Genomic DNA, 22,910 nt, shown 5'->3' with positions numbered 1-22,910 from the left:
TTCCCCAGTGAACAAAGTAACAATGGAGAACCTGTAAGCAAAGCAACAACAGAAGGGGAGGGGGACATGAGCACTCCTTTAATTGTGTTCAGAATATAGGCTAATTATAGTGGCTGAATAGGATTTACACAAGGGTTAAATGTATGTGAAGATCAGTGTGCAGATTTATAATGATGGTTTATTTCTCATTAATTGTAATAAATATAATACATATGTGGACTTGACACTTGAAACTTCATTGTAATTTTGATCAGTATCATGGTTTGAATAGCATGTTTGCACTTGTTGATTTTTAGAGAGTCGTGCTACTTGTTTGCCTTTGTTTCAAAACAAGACATTATTCTGGAATGGAGGCATTTTTTGCCCTAACTTTACAGCTTCTGGAAATGATCTCTGCTTTGTTTAACATATGCTTTCCATTAGACAAATAAAGCAATAAATTTGTTGCAGTCTTTAATTTGAATGTTATTGTCTGATCAAAAGATTTCTTCACCTGTTAGCCTCACAGCTAATTAATCACAATTTAATTTCTTTCTCGTTTTAATAAGAACAGATATTATCATGTGGCACCGTTGGTTCCTTTTTATTGAAAATATTTCATATCAGATTTTCCCCTCGTTTGAAAAGGGCTCCTTCTCTTCAGTACAGATGGATAATAACTAAAACCTGCAATGATTGCTTGGCTAGTTCAAAGAAATATGCAAAACATGGCCCACAGCTATTTGGCTCTCCTTGCTACCCATAGAATTGCTACGGTGACAGAAGGAGGGTCAAGGGCTTAGACCAAGTCTCCCCAACACAATGTGGTCCCCCCCGCCAGCACTATTGTGTATCCCAAGTTCTAGAAGGGATGGTCAGTAGTGAGGAAGCTTTTTGCTTTTGCTGTGTGGCCAGTATTTTTCTCTAAACATTGCCACTTCATCTTCTGTGAAATAGAGATTTCGTGGTTCTGTGAGAGCAAAAAAAATTTTTTTTGGCAGTGAAGTTCAGGCTCACTTCTGTCTTATGCTCAGCTTTTTGGCCAAGTTATTTACCCTGGAATCTCAGGTCACCTTCTGTAAAACGTAGCTTCAAAAAAGTGTTTTTGATCTCAGACCCACACTCCTTCCCATCTGTGCTTTGTATCCCGATTTTTGAACAAGTTGCTTTCATTTAGCCACATTAGTTTACCTTCTGGATAAGGGTTTTGTGGCTACCTACACACATTCCAATGATTGCCATTTCATTAGACTGTCTCAAAATTCTAAACATGCCTACCACCCCCAAAAAGTTGCTTTTTAAGACAATGAACTATTTGGCATCTTCTTGACTCCATTACCGGCATGCTCTCCAAATCTGTCTAGTTGACTCACTTACTTCTCTCATTGGCATCAGATCTTCTGGTTACCAACACCATCCCCACTCTTCTCAGGCCTCCTATAGGTTCAGAAAAATTGGAGGAAGTGTCTTGCCATTTGATTTGGACCTTGGAAATGCTGAGAAACCTGCTGGAGAATTATGAGAAGAGAAGAAGGATATGTTTCTCCCAGCCAACACAAATACTTCAGGTTTTTGTCTTGTCTTGAGTTCCATTCTGTCACTCTGTCCACTGCACCACTGTCATTGTCTGATTCAGGTATATTCCCTTAAAACTGAGGAGCTGATAATTTGAGACTTGCCTTAAAAATGCATGTTGGGCTATTATGAGAATGGGTAAGTACTGGGCAAAGGAACCATATATTATGAAAACTTTCTTATCTATGTTAACATTTTCAACACACTGTGATAGAAACATTATTTGCTTTATGAATCTTCTAAGGTTCATACATTACCTTTTCTTAATGTTTAAAAACAATTCCTAAAATACTCAAATTTCCTGAATATTTATATTCTGGAGCAAAATTAAATCCGGTGACCACATATATTCTGAAATGAACATTTCAAAATTATCATCCAAAATCTTAAGTCCAATGAATAATAAATTCTGTGACTTGTAGAATCTCATATTCATGCTGTAAAGATAGCACAAATGTTTTTGAGTGGTAATCCTCGATTGTTATTAGTACAGTACAGTATTTCAGATGCTTTGGGTTTCTGAATATTCACTTTATTTATGCAAAAGAAAGAACTAACTTTTTAGGGGCAACTATATTAGCCATTTACTCTGCAATTTACCTTGAATTGGGCAATGATGAATTCAAAATAAAACCTAGTGTATGTGCAACATAAAGCTCAATACTGGGATATCATTTGTGGAATTGTCTGTGTTCAGATAGTTTGAATTTGTCGCAATCTGACATTGTTTGTGTCTATTTTCTGCCCCTGCGATTCCCTGATCCAAAGTTCCCTTCAACTGAACATCCCTTGTCTCCAAATGGTATCTTAAAAATATTTGTTAAGGTTCCAATTCAGTGGAACAGAGTTTTGCTAAACAGAGTTTTGCTGGAACAGAGTTTTGCTAAAGCACTTAGGAGAATGATTAGAGAAAGAGAGAGGAGGAAATTGCCAATTAGTACTAGTTAGCACCTTGTTAAAGCAGCTTCTGCTGTTGGTGCTCAGCAGAAATAGAGCTCTCTGTCTCTGCCCCTGCTGAGTCCTGCAAATCTGGATACCTGTCACAATTTCACTGAGAAATGTGTAATGTTCAAGCTGGATTCTGAAAAGAAAGAGGCACTCAAGATCATATTGCAAATATCTACTGGATACTGGAGAGCACTAAAGAATTTCGGAAGATCAGACTGTACTTTATAGACTACAGCAAAGCCTTTGACAATGTGGACCATGAGAAATGGTGAGTTGTACTGAAAGAAATTGGTGTGCCTTAGCACTTGATTTTCTTGATGTATAATCTGTATGGCAGACAAAAGGTCACTGTTATAACAAAATATGAAGAGACAGAGTGGTTTTCTATAGGCAAAAGTGTCAGACAAGGGTGCATTTTATCCCCTTATCTGTTCAATCTATACACAGTACACATCATATGGAAAACCAGACTAGATTCAGATGAAATAATGAAAAATGGTGGAAGAAACATCAATAATTTAAGATATGCAGATTACACCATCTTACTGGCAGAAAGCAGCAATGACTTAAAATGACTTTTAATGAAAATGAAAGAAGGAAGTGCCAAAACAGCACTGCAGTTGAATACAAAGAAGACCAGAATTATGACTACAGGAAAAATACACAACTTTAATGCTGACAATGAAGACATTGAAATTGTTTAAAATTTTGTATACCTTGGTTCCATTATCTACCCAAATGGAGATTGAAGCCAAGAAATCAGAAAAAGACTGAGACTCAAAAGGGAAGCAATGGCAGAATTAAAAAAGATCGTCAAGTGTAAGGATGTGTCTCTGGAGGGTAAGATCATTCATACTCTTGTATTCCTGATCACTATGTATGGGTATGAAAGCTGGGCATTAAAGAAAACTGATAGGAAATAGATTTATTTGATATGTGGTGCTGGAAGATAGCTTCACAGATACCCAGGACTGCAAGAAAGACAAACGAGTCCCAGAACAAATCAAGTCCGAACTTTCTCTGGAGGTAAAAATGATGAAACTGAGGCTATCCTATTTTGGGCATACCATGAGAAGGCAGGATTTTCTGGAAAAGACAATAATACTGGGAAAGGTGGAAGGCAGCAGGAAAAGAGGAAGACAAAATACAAGATGGACTGAATCTCTAAAGAAAGCCACAGCTCTGAATCTACAGGAGCTGAGCAGGGCTGTTGAGGACAGGGCATTCTGGAGATCCCTCATTCATAGGGTCATTATAAGTTGGAGGTGACTTGAAGTCCCATAACAACAACTGTGATTTCACCCAGAGAAACCCAGTTTCCACATGTTTGAATCATACCTGACCCATCCATATTTTCTCTGCTGTGTAGTCACAGATATTTTCATGACCTGGAAGCAGGTATACTGCATGTAGCCAAATATATGAGAGAGCTGTCTTAATCACCTAGTCGGAAAGAGCATATTACCCGTTTGATTAGACAAGTGAATTATAAAGCTTAGTTGTATTTCATTCAACAGATGATACAGCTTACATATTTGTGAACCTACCTTTTACCACACTGCTGTGAGTGTTTGTTTTCTGGATTTGACAATGTCATGCATGGTGTATCTTTCGCACCAAAAGTTCACGGAACATTTTTATGTTTAGTATAAAATGTAATGAAATTTCTATGTGGCTGCTGTAAAGGGCAGCCTGGACTTTTTAAGTCAAGCTCACCTTCAACAGCTCCAGCAGCCATGCATCTTTTTTTACAGTCCTCTATAGGTGTTCCCTTTTTTAAGGCCACTGTGGTCCAAATCCAGCTGACAGGTGGTAAACCATAAGAAAGGAGAGCAGGGACCTTGAATTTGCCCATCAACAATTGGGCATCGGGCTACTATTTATTTATTTATTTATTTATTTATTTATTTATTTATTTATTTATTTATTTATTTATTTATTTATTTATTTATTTATTTATTTACCGTTCACCTAGAACGGGTCTACTCTGGGTGGCTTACAGATAATATAAAAATTAAGCTAAGATAAAATCCAGATTAATCCAAGATGGGAAAGGAAAAAAGAAAGAGGGGGAAAAAGAAGAGGAAAAAGAAGGAGAGAAAAGAACAGGAAGAAAAGGGGAGCTAGGCTAGGTAATGGTTGTCGGGAAGGCCTGCCTGTATAGCCATGTCTACTAGATATGAAGGTGTCCTAATCACAGTCTTTGTCTTGCTGCATTTCTGCTTAGATTAAAGCGATTATTTCTAAATGTGCATATGGACATATATATGCATACATATGTTATGTGTATTGATATTCCTTTATTTCCTCTTTTTCATATTCTGCTTCATCTTGTTGGCAATGTATGAATGGCCATCCTGTCACTAATTCAGAGCACAGATCTTACTCAAAGCACAAATTCCCTTTGGGAAAATGTCACAGAAGTTAATATTGCAGTGCCATATCAAATAAATAAATAAGAAAAGTCTTAAATGGCCTTAAATTGATCAAAAATGGGGCGTTTGCTGTTTAAGAATATACCTTTTCTTTAAAGAAAAGAAAAGACAAAAAGGGAGTGAGAGGGAGGGAGATGATAAAAATTATGAGAAGTGTAAATCCTTAAGAGATTATCTTGAACTGTAATGTAGATATTTTCATGACTCGGAGGCAGACATATATATATATAACCAAATATATGAGAGAGATACCTTAGAGATCCTGTTGGAGCTCAAATATAAGTTGCACCCTGAAGGAGCAAATTCCTCCCCCTGCATTTGCACACATCAATTTTAATTTCTTTAGCTGACTTCCAGATTGGTCGAATTAACTCCTTTCCAATTAGACTTGCCCTTAAAATAAAATGTCCTTGATCTTTGCTAATATTTGTAATGGAATCCAAATCCCCAAGGATAAAGATTTGAGAATTCAGGCACGTCTATTCTCCCTTTTTTTGCTATTTACCCTTTATTACTCTTCCATGGAATTGATTCATATATTCCTGCTTCAGCTGCAATTCATCTTGGAAGACCAATCACATCTACCTGTTACAGTTTTACACAGACACAGACACAGACACAGACACAGACACAGACACAGACACACACACACACACACGGAAAAGAATAGGCAGAGACCTCAAATTCCATGCTTCTCAGAAGAGAAGTGACTAAGAAGGTGGTCAGTTGGGAAATGTGTATGTGTGTAGAAACACTTGGCACAATTCATTGTGATTGTGGACCTATTTCACACATGACATAACATCAGCCTAGGGTGGTTGCTGAGCTTGCTGCTTTGACATGAAGCTTCACACAATCACATCTGTATGATCTGACTTGTGGATATAGGTTTATCCATTCACAATTTACACAGGCATAGTTAAATTGATCTCAAGACTTGAAAACACCTCTACTTGACCTCTGGCAAGTTGCTGCCTACTAGACCAGACAGTCCTGAGCTAGAATCTATTGCTCAATCATCTGACTCAGATTATTGCTAATTTGTAGCCAGGGATTCTGGGAGCTGTACTCTAAAAAAAGTAATTTCCCTGATGTGTATAAGCAGAGAGAGAAGATTGTATTCTAACACTACAAATATTCTTTCTGTAGTGGATTATGAAGGGAAGATATTTACTTAATAGGTTTAGGAATGCAGTGGTGCCTCGCTTAATGGCGATAATCCGTTCCAGGAAAATCGCCGTTAAGCGAAAACATTGTAAAGCGAAAATAAAAAGCCCATTGAAACACATTGAAAACCTTTCAATGCATTCCAATGGGCTTAAAACTCACCGTCCGGTGAAGATCCTCCATACGGCGGCTATTTTCACTGCCTGTATAGTGAGGAATCTGTCCCTAAACACAGCAGGAGCCATGTTATTTACCCAGCGGCCATTTTGAAACCGCCGATCAGCTGTTGAAAAATCATCGTTTTGCGAAGAATTGGTTCCCGAAGCAGGGAACCGATCATCGCAAAGCGAAATTCCCCCATTTAGACCATCGTTTTGCGATCACAATTGTGATCGCAAAAAGATCGTCGTAAAGCAGATTCGTCATAATTGCGGGGCAATCGTAAAGCGAGGCACCACTGTGGTTGGTTTACACTGTAAATGTATATACAGCATTAGAATTTAAGAAAGCTCCTTTTTTGGAGTATAACTCTCAGAAGCCCCCACGCCACAGGGAATCCTACAAATTGTAACCCAAAACATAAACTTTTCTGGTCTCCCCTCAAAACATATAGAGCTTTTGTCAAAAAACTTATTTAGCCTTAGAGCCCAGATTGGGTTGAAACAGACCTCTAGTTATGTAGGTAGAAAGGCCTCTTCCAATGATAGAAAAGAGCTTGGTCCCATGGAAGCTGCTATTTCGTTAACCAGAGTCTTCAGCTGTAAGGTGCGAAGGCCATCTTACAATTTTCAATTCCCTCTGTAGACCACCTGTACACCAGAGTAGTTTTTTAGAGTCACAGAGATCTGAAGGCATTTGGGGTGATTGGCAAAGATTGCATGACTTGAGGCAGCATCCAGTCTGTTGACTTTCAGTGAGAATGAAGATAGAAGAATAGAGTAAGACCACACCATTCCTGAGTCATGCTGCTCATCCTAGAGATTCTTAGTGTCTGCAATAAAACTGCAGCTGAAATGCTTCTGTCTTTTACAAGTGGCCTGTAATGAAGTCCACAACCACATGCCATGCAGCAGACCTCAGGATACAGAGCATTGCTCAATACTCATTCTCCAAACTGGTTTGCTTGTTTGCTTGTTTTATTCCCGATAAAGGCACTTGAGGCAGCTCAAAGTATTTTTAAAAAACAATTGAAACATAGTATGACATACCACAGGATGCCTGTTTCTAGTGGCTAGTTCTCATAACCTCATCATTGAAAAAATATATTTGGTTTTTTTCTTTAATTTTTTAAATATTTTTCAGTGAATCAGCGGATACTGATCCCATGAATAAAGGGATCCTACTGTACATTAAAAATAAACCATAAAACTGACCAAAATACATCGAATAATTAAAAGGAGCTAAACTATTAAAACGATCTTAACTTAAAGTTTATGTTCTTCACTGCTATAGGTGGTTTCTATTTGGAAAAGGCCCTTTGTCTACAAGCCGTCCCTCTTACCTCCTTAAGGGATGGCTCTTTCAAAAGGGCCCCCTGGCTAGATCTTAACTGTCAGGTAGGTTCATATGGAAGGAGGCGGTCCTTCAGGTATCCAGGGCCCAAGCCGTTTAGGGCTTTATATGTCAAAACAAGCATTTTGAATCGGGCCCAGCAGCAACTGGTAGCCAATGTAACTTATACAAAATCGACTTGATATGTTCCCTGGTGGTTGCACCACTCACCAGCTGCACAGCTCGATTTTGGACCAGTTGCAGTCGCCGGACCGTCTTCAAAGGCAGCCCCACGTAAAGCGCATTGCAGTAATCTATGCGGGATGTTACCAGTGCATGTGTAACTGTCATGAGACTCTGCTCGTCCAGGTAGGGCCATAAATTCTAAGATGCACATATTTATCAACATGCTCTATGCTTCTATTTTGATCTTTGACTGCATTTCTTGGGTTCCTTACCTTTTACTGATCACAAAGAGCTTCAGTTTCAATTTTATGACATTCAGTTTTACCCCATGCTCATTACTCTCTTCATCGACTTGTGAGGAGTCTTTGAGATCCATGTGTTACTTCACTGTGCTTTTTATTCTGACATTCAAGAAGTCCATGTTAACCCTTACCTAAGGGCATTTCCTGGACGATCAGAGGCACATTACAGACTGCTTTTGCTGACAGGGCGATGCCCTGGCAGATATACTGGGCTAAATTCAGATATGCTGACAAAAGTAGCTAAATTCTGTGCTGCTGCAATCAAAATCTGTGAAGGAAAGGTTCCACCTAAAGCGCAGCTACAGAATCTGTAAATTGATGTATACCAATTTGGAATAATGATCACATGGGCTCTATGAGCTTCAAAGTAACAATTTTGGCATTCTATGCAAGCTGCAATAGCCCACAGATAAAGCCTATGATAGGGAGGTAGGAGATATTTAGTAAGATGTATGAATGTAGTTATATATATATGTATATAGATGTTTTTAGTGCTTTGGTGTTTTTAGTGTTTTTAATGTTTTTAGATTGTTTTTATTTCTCCTAATTTAAATAATGTATCTTACTTTTGCTGGTCAATTACCGTAATAAAACATTGTTGTTGTTGTTGTTGTTGTTGTTGTTGTTGTTGTTGTTGTTGTTGTTGTTGTTGTTGTTGTTGTGAGGAGTCTCTGCAGAGTATTTAAATTATCAGCTATAAATGTGCTTCTGTCTGCATATTGGTTATTATTAACAAACTTTCTATTAGCAATGATTCCATCATTCAAATCAGCAAGTGCTTCTCTAAATAGTTTCATGAAAAAAACAAAAATATACATCCTTGCCATATGAATTTTCATATCTCTATATTCTTTGTCATTTGATTTTCATCTTTAGCTCCCGCTTTTTGTTTCCAGTATAAATTGCCAATTATACAAACATTTCTTCAATCAAGATTTTTGTTTCCCAACAACTCTATCAATGTACCATATTGGACTTTGTCCAAAAGTTTCTCATAGTCCGTAAAGCAAGCATAAATATCCATGTTCATATCATGCATATCTCCCCAGGTACGTGTAGGCAGAACAGTCCTTTCTTCATTCCAAGTCTCCTCTAGTCCAAACTGTATGTCTCTTGCTTCTTCTTTGAACTTTTTATTAATGCTGTCATACATAATGTTTAAGAAAATCCCAATTAAAAAAATTCACTAATCTTATTCTGTAGTCACTGAAAGCTCAGCCATTATCTTTTTAAGGTAATATAATCAGGGTAAATCTGAGCCCAATTTTAGAAATAATTACTAGTTTGTACATTTGCAATGATTCACAAAAACATCTAAGAAAAAGTAAGGCTTCATGGAAACAAAGCTATAAGAGAATATTTCACTAAATTGAAAGCAAAGCATGAATCTTTTTTGTTTTTTGTTTTTTAATATTATAATAACACTTCTACAGTACTACTAAATTTCTGTGAATAGGACTGTCATTATGGGTTATCTTAAGGTAACACCCGGCATGGTGCTGGACTTGGCACGGAAGTGTCGGTAGTGGCTCAGGATATCCAGGCAATGTACATCTTTGGGAAGTAATTCTGATGTAACTGCTTTTAAAATGTATATCTTCCTATATGGTGCTTAGATCCACATTCAGGATGTGGAGTTTCCTTATGTTCCAAAGGCATCCATTTGTCCTAGCTTCAGCTTTCCTCAGCTACATATCTCACAAATTAGCTTGCTTTGTTTTATGATTGGTCAATGGGTGGTAAACACTGATTTCATTTGATTCTTAGGCATGATGCTGTGGAAGACTAATGCTGAAGGACTGATTCTTCACCAGGAGAAAACCACTGAGTCACTGGGCTGTTGATAAAAGCGTGGCAGTTCGAATCCACACAACGGGGTGAGCTCCCGTTGTTTGTCCCAGCTCCTCCTGCCAGCCAGCCATTTGAAAACATGCAAAAGCAAGTGGACGAATAGGTACCACCTCATGGGAAGGTAATAGCATTCTGTGTCCAGTTATTCCAGCCACGTGGCCACAGAAAGTATCTATGGACAAACAATGGCTCTTCGGCTTACAAACAGGGATGAGCACCTAGAGTCTGAACCGACTGGACTTAATTGTCAAGTCGACCCTTTACCCTTTACCTAGCTCTCACTATCTAAATTTTACATCTACTGCATCTTTCAAAACAAGGAGAAAGCAGACATTCTCCCAGTTCCTTGCTAACCCTACAATCTACCTGTCTGAGAAAAGATATGAAAGCTAAATGTCTGTTTTCTGACAAAGGATGAAGATGAATGTCAGAATCCTATAAAGTCAGAGAAAGAACATTCTTTGGGAAGATGGCTCTGTCTGGGAAAGTGATGTGGACCAATAGCTCTGACTAATTCCCGGGATTCTTAGGTTGTACTTCCATCTATAACAGAGGTGGGCAATTAATTTCTAGGGGGGGGGCACATGAAAAATCTGAACTGTGTTTGAGGGCCGAACCAACTTTACTTAAAAATAAAATGAAACAGTGATGTTATGATCGTTTTTATTTTAAACTTGTTAATCTTCACAAATACTAAAGAGGTTATGAAACAGTGATGCTATGATTGTTTTTATTTTAAACTTGTTAATCTTCACAAATACTAAAGAGGTTTTTTGTGGTATGTTAAAGATAAGCAACTGATCAACTTTAGACAAAAAGCTATAAATGGTTTTGATGTCCGGCGGGCCACACAGGAGCAGCTCGCGGGCCGTATGTGGCCCTCAGGCCATACTTTGCCCAGGTCTGATCTATACGTAACCTGTATGTTTGTAAATAAACAAATATGTTACAAATGCTTTAGTGGCCTTCTTCTAAATTAAAAAAAACCTGGATAAGTGCCAATGATTTCTCATAACTGAGAAGTAGGACACTGTAATAGTGTGTAACACCCAGTACCCAGTATAAGACAAAAGGGATAAATTTCCAGAAAAGGTCACTGGGTTTGACAAGCACAATATTTTGATTCCTTTAAGGAACCATATTGATGAGTTTATCAAGGTACACAGTTTCCAAAACATTCAGTAACCAGAGGGTGGGACCAATTTCAGCCCTGAGTCAAGCAGTCTGTAGAATGACCGAAAGATTTTGCAGCGTGAATGTAGCATCGTATAAAAGACGTTTGCTCTGGAATAATTAAAAAGCCATGTTAAAAATCAAATTGTGTCCTCATTCTCATCATTTCAAAAATAACAAACTCTTCAGATCAATAAAGTTGCATCTGAGGGCAAGCTAAAAAAAACAACATGAATCTGTCTGTGGAGGTTAGATTTCCAGCAGCACCCTAAATATTTCATTTAGTTTAAGAAATCTTGTGGAGCATTTATGAAGTACCATTTACAAAATATAATAAGCCCCAAGAGAAAACAGCAAGGTGAACATTGTTTATTGGCAAATAAATCTGCCCCCGTATCTTATTTAAGATAAGCAAGTGAATGTGTAAAAGCCGTAGTACGCCTCTAAAACTCAAAGGGGTCTCTTTTGTGCCCTAGAATTGTATGTAATCTTACAATGCCTTCACTTGTTCTAATGGCCTTGGACAATGAGTCCAATGAAAGGGCATGGAAGATCAAGGCCTGAATTGTAGGGCAACCTGTTGCTTCACACACACTGCTGAGACCTTGTCATTAATTCTCTGCCCTTTCACCTCTAGAGCAGTGTCAAATGCACTGAGGACTCAGCTAATCAGTAGCACTTAGTGTATACACAGACTTTCTGTCATTCTTGACTGCCTAACTACATCTTTCTCTTTGCTGAGTATAAGCAGCCAATGCACAGCTTTCAATATGCTGGTTCCATTCCTAGATAGGAGAATCTGATAATTAGGGGGAGGATGTCTATGACATTTCACATTTTCTCTGCAACCTACATTTGAACCCATAAGCAAATTCAAACATGTTTATGAGTAATCTGGCTTTTCTCACCTGATTACTCATAAACAAGTTCAAACCCACCCATAAGCTCAAACATAGGTTGCAGAAAAATTATGGCATGCCATAGAAATCCTTCCCCTACTGATAATGTATGGGGGAAACAAACCTTCCAATTTAAAATGCATTTCAAATTCTCATTAACAGACCAAAGAACAATTCACGTATGTTTACAACTGCTACGCAGAAACCATTTCATCTTCCGATAGCCCTCTTTCAATGTCTGAAGAAAGTGGACAATGCAAGCTAAGTTACAATATTTTGACTGGTAATGTTTCATGTGTATTGCAAAGGTTATAATTAATAGCATCTATGGCTACTGGCCTCCTGGGGCTAATATAGGGATGATTTTTGCCAAGATATTGGCATGGAGAAACTCCCACCATCCCTTCATGGCCCTGACAACACCTGTTCCTTTTTAATTATTAATAATCTTAAAAGAACTACAGCAATCCAAGTCAGTTTCAATATCATCGCTTTTTCGGCTTTGTGATAATGCTTTTATGCAGAATACATGATGGAAGATTTTAAATCAGGAAAAACTTTTCCTTAGACCTCTGAAACACCTGAAGGGCAAGTGAAATGTTTTTTAAAAAAGATGTTTTGGAGTGGGAAACAGAACAGAACAAATTATTGACTGAGTACAAATATACTACTCAGTTAAGATTCAAGTTCCAAATACTAAGGTCATCAACGAGTATTAACATTAGGTAGCTAAATTAATTAAGCTACTGTTTGTACGACTACAGCTAAAGCAGACCCACAGGATCCAACTGCCTGACTTCAGTGGGGTTAAATCAGCTTAAATACAAATAATTCAATTGAACTGAGATGTGAATGAGGTCGTGCGATTCCTTTGACACTCCGTTGGCACACAGCAGCTGCAGAAGTTTTCAATGGAATTGAGATGAATTGACCAATGCATATTCATGAATGGAATTTTGCTATTCATGTGCCTCTGATCAAAACACAAATCCAGATTCATGCAACACTTTTTGCAAAGGCTACAAAATGAATGTGCATTTTGCAATCTAAGTACTTGATTCTCAAACATTTCTGCACTTTAGTTTACATTTCACCATTCAAAGCGGTGTTCATCATTTATTTGTAGACCAGTGAATGGCTGTATTAGATGTGCACAACAGCCCAAACATTACTAAAAAAAATGAAAATCATGATAGTGATGTTTGGAAATCTTTCATCCTCTGAACACAAGCATTCTATTTGTACATTCTCAGCAGGACTGGACTTAGAAGAGAATTGAAAATGAACTCAAGCACTCAGAATCTTCTTCCAGATTCTATTTGCAGATCCATTTAATGTTGGGTTTTATTAAGGATGTGCACCAGCTCCAGAGTCAAGCATTCAAATGAGGGTTACCTGTTCAAGTTGTCATTTTGCATCTACGCATGCATCCTCACCACAAGAATGCTGGGACCGAGAGAAGGTATTCCTCTGAGGAACTTACGACACACGGGGGCTTTGGAGTTCCAGGAACTTGTATGGGGAGAAACAGTCTTTAAGATAGCCCAGTCTTAAGCCGTATAGGGCTTTAAAGGTCATAAGCAGCACTTTGAATAAGGCCTAGAAATGTACTGGCAGCCAATGAAGCTGTTGTAACTGGGGAGGGCACAACATCACAATAACCAAACAGTCTAGCTGCTGCATTTTACACCAGTTTAAAGTTTCCCATCTGGCTTTACAGGTAGCCCCACATACAGTGATTTGCTGTAACCCAACTGGGTGGTAAGCAAGGCAGGGATCACTGTAGCCAAGTCAGGTTTCTAAAGTAATAAGCATACAACTGCTATACTATTTTTAATTGTGCAAATGTACCTCTAGCCACTGCTGATACCCAGACATTCAGGCTCAGGTTGTGCATATGAGTTTTCAGGGAGAGCGTAACGCACTCCAGCCCCCATCTAGTTCCCATTGTAGATCATTCATCAAGGTTATAACAGTAAGACACTAGGGGATATTTTCCACACCCCAGAACATGTTTTCCCTGAGTACTACTCCAAAGGGGGGAACAGAAGAAAAGAAAGAGTCTGAAAAGATTATTGCTTACACTGAAAGTCCATCATATTCCCTGAGCTAATGGTGCTGTGTTGCACCCCCAATCTAGCCACCACAGTTCATAACCCTTTAATTTCCCCATCGCAGTTTTTCCCCCTCACTCATTACTGCATGCAAATGTCTGTAGAAACCAAATGACAAATCATTTCAGGTCAACACCGAATAAACATGGAGTTGGTCAATTCCAGTTTGTCCAGCAAATGTTTGGATACAGATCAGGCTGCGTGGTACTTGCACGCTCCTTGTTCTTATATTTTCCATGGGCGTCCCTCTGTTTCAATAGGTATGGAATCATTTTATAAACATGAATAACCACAAAAGAATTAAAAGATGGCAGCATGGACAAAAGCAAACCAACGTGTTGTACAACTGTTTACATGAGTCTAAAATGAGACATGGGCACAAAATGAACCACAAATCAAAACCAAACCAAAGCAAACCACCAACAACCCATGAACTGGACTGGTTCATGGTCAGCTTTGTGGGCAGTTTGGGGAACCCCATTTTCACAAAATGAAACAAAACACTGAACTTTTTCATTATTGGCCTCCTTCTCCCTCACTCATCCATCACTGCTGCTGTCCAGCTGAGTAGGACAGTAAATTGTCTGGTGTCTACTTCCTGCCCTAGTGCTTCCTGGGGGGCTTACGATACAATGGTGAGCTGTACTCATAGTGGACCAACTGCCCACTCAACAGCATGTTGTTACATGGTACTGGCTACAAGACTCCACATGCTGACCAGAAACTGCCTGTACCTGAATATACAGCATGTTGTGGCAGGTAGCAGTTTTATTGCCACTGGCAATGGTGCGGCTAAAAAATATTGCAAATAAATAAATAAATAAATAAATAATAAAATCTTGCAAAACTCTATACCAGATGGTTCTTGTTGGTGGAAGTTAAGAAAAGTGCAACAACATTCTGCATGAAGAACTATATGCCTACAAGGGGCAGTGGTGGTGGGAGTAAATAGGACGATAGGTTTCCCCAAGTGTTTTCTCCCTTACCCATCTGTTCTGACCACTTACTTCTTATAGACTAGTATTCTCAGTAATTATGTTTAGGGCCTCGATACTTGGTGGAACACCTTCTACCACCAAGATCTACCCGTGTCACCCGCGCGAGCCAGGGGGTGAGGCAGAGGAGCCTAACGCCGAGGGAGGCCCGGAAGGAAAAGACAAGAAATCGGGCCTTCTCGGCGGTGGCTCCTCGCCTCTGGAACAACCTTCCCCCTGATATTCGCACGGCCCCCTCGCTGGGTATTTTTAAAAAGCAACTAAAAACATTGATGTTTCGGCAGGCCTTCCCCCCTAGTTAAACCTTGATTCCCCTTCTCTTTTCTTTCCTAGTGTTTAACTCAATTGTTGAAAGTTTTCCTTTATGTAATTCTGTTGTATTTATTGTTGTACCCCTTGCTGTAAGCCGCCTAGAGTGGTCTATTGACTAGATAGGTGGGATATAAATTAAATAAATAAATAAATAAATAAACAAACAAACAAACAAACAAACAAACAAACAAATAAATATGTCATTTCCTCTGTCCACACTCCATGCCAACTTTCTCCCAAATACGTACCAAGACATCTTGAGTAACTATCCTATCTCAGATGGAGTTCCTACACTGAAGTCTATTGTCTCAGTGTCTCCTAAACCAGGCTTTGTACCTTAACCATGTCTTACACACTACAATGCTCTCATTACTTATGCCTGTTTATTTTTTTTATTTTTTAATATCTAGGTGTGACTGCTATGAAAGGTTGATCTCCTTCTGGGACAGACTAAATGTATGGGTTATAAATCTGACTACGCTACATCAGAAAAAGAAATGAAATTTTAACTGTTATTTTCTTATCTGATAAAGAAGTCTGAGTTTGGTTCCCCCCCCCCCCTGAAGCTGAATGCAGTTGAGGAGCCAATGAAGAGAGGGGCTGTGTCAAAAATGAGAGAAGTTTGAACATTTGGCTGAAAATAAAACACCTAAGGATAATGAAGCTAATAGCTAATTAAATGAATGACAGCATTAAGATATACATTGAATGACTGGTCAGCTGTCTCACTGACAGAGACAGTTTAATTACATTTCATTATGATAGCATCAGCACATGCTAAGCTGTAGTTAGGAGGCTGTCAGTCCCATTTCTAAACCATGGGTTTTAGTATTTAAAATATTGGCCCGTTTCAAAATACAAGAGGCTGAAATCTAGCACATTGTCTAAATTGACAGCTAGATGCAATTTTGCCTCTCTCCCCAAGAAGGTGGAGTGGAGTGGTTTGGTGTGAGTAGGGAGGAAAACCATGCTTTGGAACAATGAAAAGAAAGAACTTTCAAGATGTCTTCATGTGCAGCGCTTCCCAGCTTTAAAAGCACTGAAGTTATTAGTCAGCTTTAGCCAGACAAAATGTTTGTGCCATTCTCTGAGAGTTTGGTTTCCTTAAAACTGCTTAGACTTAACTGCCATCTAAAGGAAAGGTGGGGTCAACTTAGAAATTGGACAGTAATCATTACTAAACTTTTCTGAAAAGCATAGAATCAATTTTTAGATACATCCATTTATCTACAAATGAAACAGAGAAATGTAATTGCTTTCATTCTTGAAGTTGCTTGCAAGCTGTGCTGCATTTTATGTTTTGTGTTTGTCTTTTCTAAGAGAGGATGGTAAGGATGGCCATAATCTTTACAGATGTTCTGTTTGTTTCTAAAATTCCCAAGTTGTCTTTCCAGCCAACAAAATGTATGTGTTGTCTTCACACTAAAATAAAAATTATTATTAAAAAACTTGTTCAAAGCTATTCAGAGAAAAACTGAGTTAGCAAAATTATTTATTTTATTTTTAAAAAAAATTATAATGCCTTTCTCCTTAAAGGAGCCCAAGGCAACTTACATCTATAAAAGATAATATTAACTCTAACAATAGTGAGTATACAAATACTAAAAAGGGTCAAACAAATACTATACAAAAACATAAACAACATCAAAACACAGTCAAAGCAGTAAGGCACAACAATCCATTAAAAAATCCCACTAAGGTAGCCAGTCACTGAGGGAACACTTGCCTGAAGATAAAGGTCTTTGCCTGTTTGCGGAAGGACAGCAAAGATGTGGCCAGTTCCTGTGGGAGGGAGTTCCAAAGTCTGGGAGCAGCAAAAGTGCCATTTGAAAACAGTACCACATTTGCAAGGGATGGGTATAGCTCAGTGGGAAAGCTCATGCTTTCTGCAGATGAGGTTCAAATCCTAATATATGAAGGCAGATGAAAGAGAGACTTCTTCCTCAACCCTTTGAAGCCACTACCGATCAGTTTAGACAATGCTGAGTTAGATGAACCAATGGTCTGAGCCAGCATAACGCAGCTTCGTATTAACTGATCCTGGGAGAGCTTTCACTACAGCATTTAGACAATAAATATGTCTTGAGGTGAGCTTCTGATAAAAAGCAAACTTAAAAGAGATTTCCTATCTTGGTATGTGCTAGATAATGGAAGAAGAATGATATCAACAAGAGAAAGGCCGGATGGAAAATAATGACTCTGTTTTGGCATGTGTGAGTGCAAGGAAGTATTTGTAGCTTAATGTCAATTTACAGTATTAATGTCTGGTACTTCAAAAACCAAAGCAATCCATTGTCAGTATTCTGCACTAAGTGCACACTCCTATAGCAAAATCAGAGTGCTGAAGACAACATTCCCTGTAAATACCAAAATAAATGTCTTAGGTCTGGGAAGAAAAGAGGAAACCTTTATTGTTGTGTGGTTCCTGTGTTGTTGTTCCATATACATTTTTAATGGCTGCATTCTTGCAATTATAGTTAAATTCAGTGATCTGAGTGTTGGGGAAGAAGATCCATTTTCAATTCTCCCCTCAGAGTGTTGCATGTTTATCAGTTTATCCTTAGATTGTGAACTGGTAAAAAATCAAGCTAAACAATTTTTCCATATTTCTAATAAAGAGCATGAGATCACCACTTGATCAAACTTTTATGGTTTTCTCATGTTAACCTGTAATATTGAAACTATGTAATTCAACTAAATGTCAAATCTGTGAATTAGCCTATTAAATTTATCACTCATGGTACAATGAAGTGTGTAATTAGTTACTGTGTTTTTTGTGGAGTTTTTTTTTCTGAATCAAGTTCAGTTAAAAGCCAAAATTCCATCTCCTCTATAATTTTCAGCCTGACTCTTCTTATATTGATTACAAGATGAAATATATTTTGCTGAAGGAAAATTTACCAAACAAGTGGTGTAAAGAACCTTGAAACCAAGATTCCACGGAGGGAAAAGTGCCCATTTTTGCTCAGTGTCAGTAGTGGAATAATTGCCACTTAATCAGAGCAGAATAATCACCATCTTTTTATCTAGGGCCAGTAGTAATATAACAGGAACACAGAAACTGACATCGTGAAAGAAAAACTCTTTTCAAGAAAATCTCTTTTACCAGCGCATCCACTGAGGAGGAAAAAAAAATGAATATGCTTAAAATGGCAGTGGTACTAAGCTTTAATGATTGCCTTCTCCCTGACCCTAAACTGGGCCTCTGAAGGTGTAGTATTTAATACGGATACCAGGGACAATGTACCTTCTCGCAATTAATAGAAAGTGCTGTTTTGTAATTAAAGGGTGAAGTGGGGCATGATGAACATATGGAAAAGGAGACCCTTAATAAGTGATAGAGCCTTCAAAAGAAATGGCTAATTAGTATGCATTTGATGTGTACTATACCAATTTTAAGACTTTGCCTTGAATAAATTGTTATGTTGGGTGTTCGAAGGAGTGGTGAGATTAGCATTTACAAAGGGGGCAATTTTCTGTCTTCTTGACTCTGTTAAATGGAGGAAATAACTTTCAAGACTGAAGCAGTAGTTAACCCATCAATCATTCTCACAGCTGGAAGCTGGGGATCCCAAATGCTGAGATGAGTTAATCCGTCAGTTAATAAGTTCATAGTGGCACCATATGGCGCTGGTCCACTCTGCATGAGGGCAGGGACCACTGTTTACAGAGGCATGCTGCTTTCTCAGGTACCTGTAGTACAAACAGCTAAATACAGGATCCATTGTTCCAAAGGATCAATTTACTTTACACAGTAAATTGACTGGATTGATCAATCCCGAGCACATAATTGTTGACTAATCCTGTGGAATCATGTCCTATCCCATATGGGACAAAAAAGATGCTGACAATGGTCAGGTTTCTGGTTTTGTCCCTAAGGCTATTTCTTCTGGACATGATAGGCACTGAATAAAGCTTCCAGTAAGTGAATACTGAGCTTGTGTTCCTAACCTAACCCATTTTTTTTTCAAGGCACCAGTAATAGAAGCTCTGGAAAGATTTTTTTTTTAGTGTCTTTAAGCTACTGGGATCATTTTGGAGTTCGCTTTTTTAAGTCAACATAGAAGAAAAGTCTGACTATTCTGTGAATAGTTTTCCTTCTGTACCTGGATCTTTCATTTCTTTAACACCAAGGGATGACTTTATGAAGAAATGTGACTTTATAGATTAACTGACAGGTCTATGGTGTTAATTATAAAATTAAATTCCCCAAGGCCTTATTGATATACAAAAATTTAATATAAAGAACAATCAGCTGGCCATTTTAGTTGAATTTTTTAAATTCAGATTAATTGAAGATAATTAAGTTACTGCTACTGAAATTACCATATTTTCCGTGCATAAAATGCCCCCATATATAAGATCCCCCCCCCCACTTTTCTAATCCAAAATTAAGAAATCTAAGCGGGGCTTAGCAAGTGTAGGGTAAAAAGGGATAAAAGTGCTGCAGAATTGCCTTGATCTCTGCTTTCTCCTCCACTTGTTTTTGTTCTCTCTTCAGCTTTCTTCTGTGTATAAGACAACCCTCAATTTTTAGTCTAAAGATTTTAGACAAAAGTATAGTCTTATACACAGAAAAAAATGGTAGTTACCTAGAGTCCTGTCCTTTATGTGATTTAGGTATCTGAGTGTAGAATTAGAGGTTGGGACTTTGATTCCCCAGTGTGCCTCCTTGACACTGGCTGGACTCAGTGATCCATAGCATCCCTCCCAGTTCAGCAGTTCTACGATTATATGACATGGGCTGTCTAAATGGCTACCTACATCCTATTATTATTTGAAATGTGTGAATATTGTGGAATATATAGAGCTCAGAATGCTACTTTTAAAAATGAACTCATTGCATGAATCACTATTTTAAACCAATGGGAGTTTATTCAGGTTGTTCAGATCAGGAACAACGCATTCCTTTTTCAAAACAAAACAGGAAATAGTGCTGTAATATGAGAGTCAGATCAGAAAGCATCCAATTAGCTACGGAGGAAGAGCTCAGGACAAGTATGAATACAGCTATTGCTAATAATGCAACTAGACTAAAGCTGAAAGGATATTTAGTGACAGATGTGCACAGAGGTGAAGAAAAGTCCAATGCTGCACAACACAATCAATTGGAACATGGGACATGAGAAGTATGAATCAAGGTAAACTGGAAATTGTAAAGCAAGAAATGGAATGTATACACATTTCAGTGCTTGGTGTCAAAGAACTAAAGTGTACTGGAATGGGGGGTTTTCAGCCAGACAACTACACAGCATTTTACTTTGGAAATGACAAACTCAGAAGAAATTGAGTGTCTCTACTACTGAGGCAAGATGAAGCTCAGGCAGTTACAGGCTATAATGCATGGTCTGACTGAATAATACCAGTCAGACTCCACGGAAATCTTATCAACATAACTGTCATTCAAGTCTATGCTCCAACCACAGATGCTGAAGAGGATGAAATCAAAAGCTTGGATGCAGTCATTCAGGAGGAAACTGATCACACATCAAAACAAGACATGCTTATAATCATAGGTGACTGGAATGCAAAAGTAGGAAACAAAGCAGAACCAAATGCTGTTGAAAAATTTGATATACAAGTAGGGTTCAGAAGTAAACCAGGAGAATGGCTCATAGAGGTCTGTAAAGGTAACTATTTGTTAAAAAATGTTTTGAGCAGCCAAACAGACAATTCATGAATTGTTAATATCCAACATTTGAGTAAAGCTGGGAGGGGAGAAAGAAGCATACTATCTGATCTGGAGAAAAGAAAGAGAAGGTGAAAACAGTATACTGAAGACCTGTGTAGAAGAGATAAGATGGCAGACTCCTTTGAAAAGGATCCTATGATGAAAAACCTCCAATTCTAGAAAGTGAAGTGAAACCTGCTCTGAAAGCACTGGGAAGAAGAAAATCACTGGGGGTACATAGAATATAAATAGAACTGTCAGGCCACAAAGACTGAATCTGTCAAAATCCTAGCAAGGATATGCCAAAAATATGGAAAACATAACAATGGTCCACAGACTGGAAATATTTCATATAGATTTCAATCCCCAAGAAAGGAGAAGCCAAGGAGTGCAGTAACTACAGGACCATTGCTTTAATTTTCCATGCAAGCAAAATGATGCTCAAGGTGTTGCAACAAAGGGTGTCACCTTATTTAGAGCAGGAAATGCCTGATGTTCAAGCTGGATTCTGAAAATGCAGAGGCATATGAGATCATATTGCAAATTATTTGCTGGCTACTGGGGCACACAAAGGAACTCCAGAAGATCAGTCGATGCTTTTTAGATTACAGCAAAGCCTTTGACTGTGGATCATAAGTAACTAGGAGTTGTTCAGAAATAAATGTGTGTGCCTCAGCACTTGATTGTCCTGATGTGTAACCTGTACAATATTGTGGACAAGAAACTACTGTTAGGACAGAATATGGAAAGACAGAATGGTTTCCTATAGGCAAAGGTCTCAGGAAAGGATGCATTTCATTCCCTTATATGTTCAGTATGTAATATGGAAATGCTGTCTAGATTCAGATGAAAGAGGAGTGAAAACTTATGCAAGAAATAGCAATAATTTAAGATGACACCCTTGTATTGGCAGAAAGCAGCAATGAATGGAAACAACTTTTAGTGAAAGTGAAAGAAGAAAGTGCCAAAGCAGAACTAAAGCTGAACATTACAAAGACCATACATCTTTACTACAGAAGAACTATAGAAATTTAATGCTGACAATGAAGAAATTTGAAAGAGTGAAAGCAGTGGTATACTTTGGTTCAAGCATAAATCCAAATGGAGACTGCAGCAAAGAAATCAGGAGAAGACTGTGAGTAGGAAGGGCAGCAATGAAGGGTTTAGAAAAGATATTCAAATCTAAGGATTTGTCATTGGAGATCAAGACCAAACTCATTCACACTATTGTATTCCTAATCACTTTATATAGATGTGAAAGCTGGACACTAAAGAAGACTGAAAGTTTTTTAAAAATACCAAATCTGAGTCATTTGAAATGTGGCACTGGAGGAGAGCTTTTCAGATACCCTGGACTGCCAGAAAGACAAATAAGTGGGTCCTAAGATCAAATCAAGCCTGAACTGAAGGCAAAAAAAGTTGAAACTGAGGCTGTCCTACTGTGGGCACGTCATGAGAAGGCAGGATTCTTTGGAAGATAATAATGCTGTGAAATTGTAGGGCAGCAGGAAAAGAGGAGGACCAAATATGAGATGGAGTGCCTCCATCAAGGAAGATCCAGGGTTAAGTTTACAAGAGCTGAGCATGGTTGCAGGATATTTGGGAGAGCATTCACTCATACTGTAGGATCACCATTAGAGATGGGCACGGACCAAAGCGTGAACCAGAAAGAGATCACAAACTTGGCTGGTTCATGGTTCAATTCGGGAATCCCACTTTATCCAAATGAAATGAAGCACTGAACTTTTTCCCCTTGGAGCTTCATTTAGCTTTGGCGAGATTGGATTCCCCCCCTCCCTCTGTCCCTATTGC

General features: G+C 38.3%; 2 long non-coding RNA genes across 2 annotated transcripts in view; one reads left to right on the top strand and one right to left on the bottom strand.

The window, feature by feature from the left end:
• The window catches only part of LOC144587046 (uncharacterized), a 26,765-nt gene extending 26,308 nt beyond the window's left edge, over nucleotides 1-457 (top strand). The window contains exon 3 of the long non-coding RNA XR_013542210.1: nucleotides 1-457. This exon is cut by the window's left edge and continues 13,522 nt beyond it. This is a non-coding gene — a long non-coding RNA (uncharacterized LOC144587046).
• Nucleotides 1-22,910, bottom strand: part of LOC144587047 (uncharacterized) — a 36,276-nt gene extending 13,366 nt beyond the window's left edge. The window contains exon 1 of the long non-coding RNA XR_013542211.1: nucleotides 1-22,910. This exon is cut by the window's left edge and continues 6,197 nt beyond it. This is a non-coding gene — a long non-coding RNA (uncharacterized LOC144587047).

Source organism: Pogona vitticeps, chromosome 2 (genome assembly GCF_051106095.1).
Source record: "Pogona vitticeps strain Pit_001003342236 chromosome 2, PviZW2.1, whole genome shotgun sequence".
Taxonomy (NCBI): domain Eukaryota; kingdom Metazoa; phylum Chordata; class Lepidosauria; order Squamata; family Agamidae; genus Pogona; species Pogona vitticeps.
This window is presented reverse-complemented; position numbering and strand designations above follow the sequence as displayed.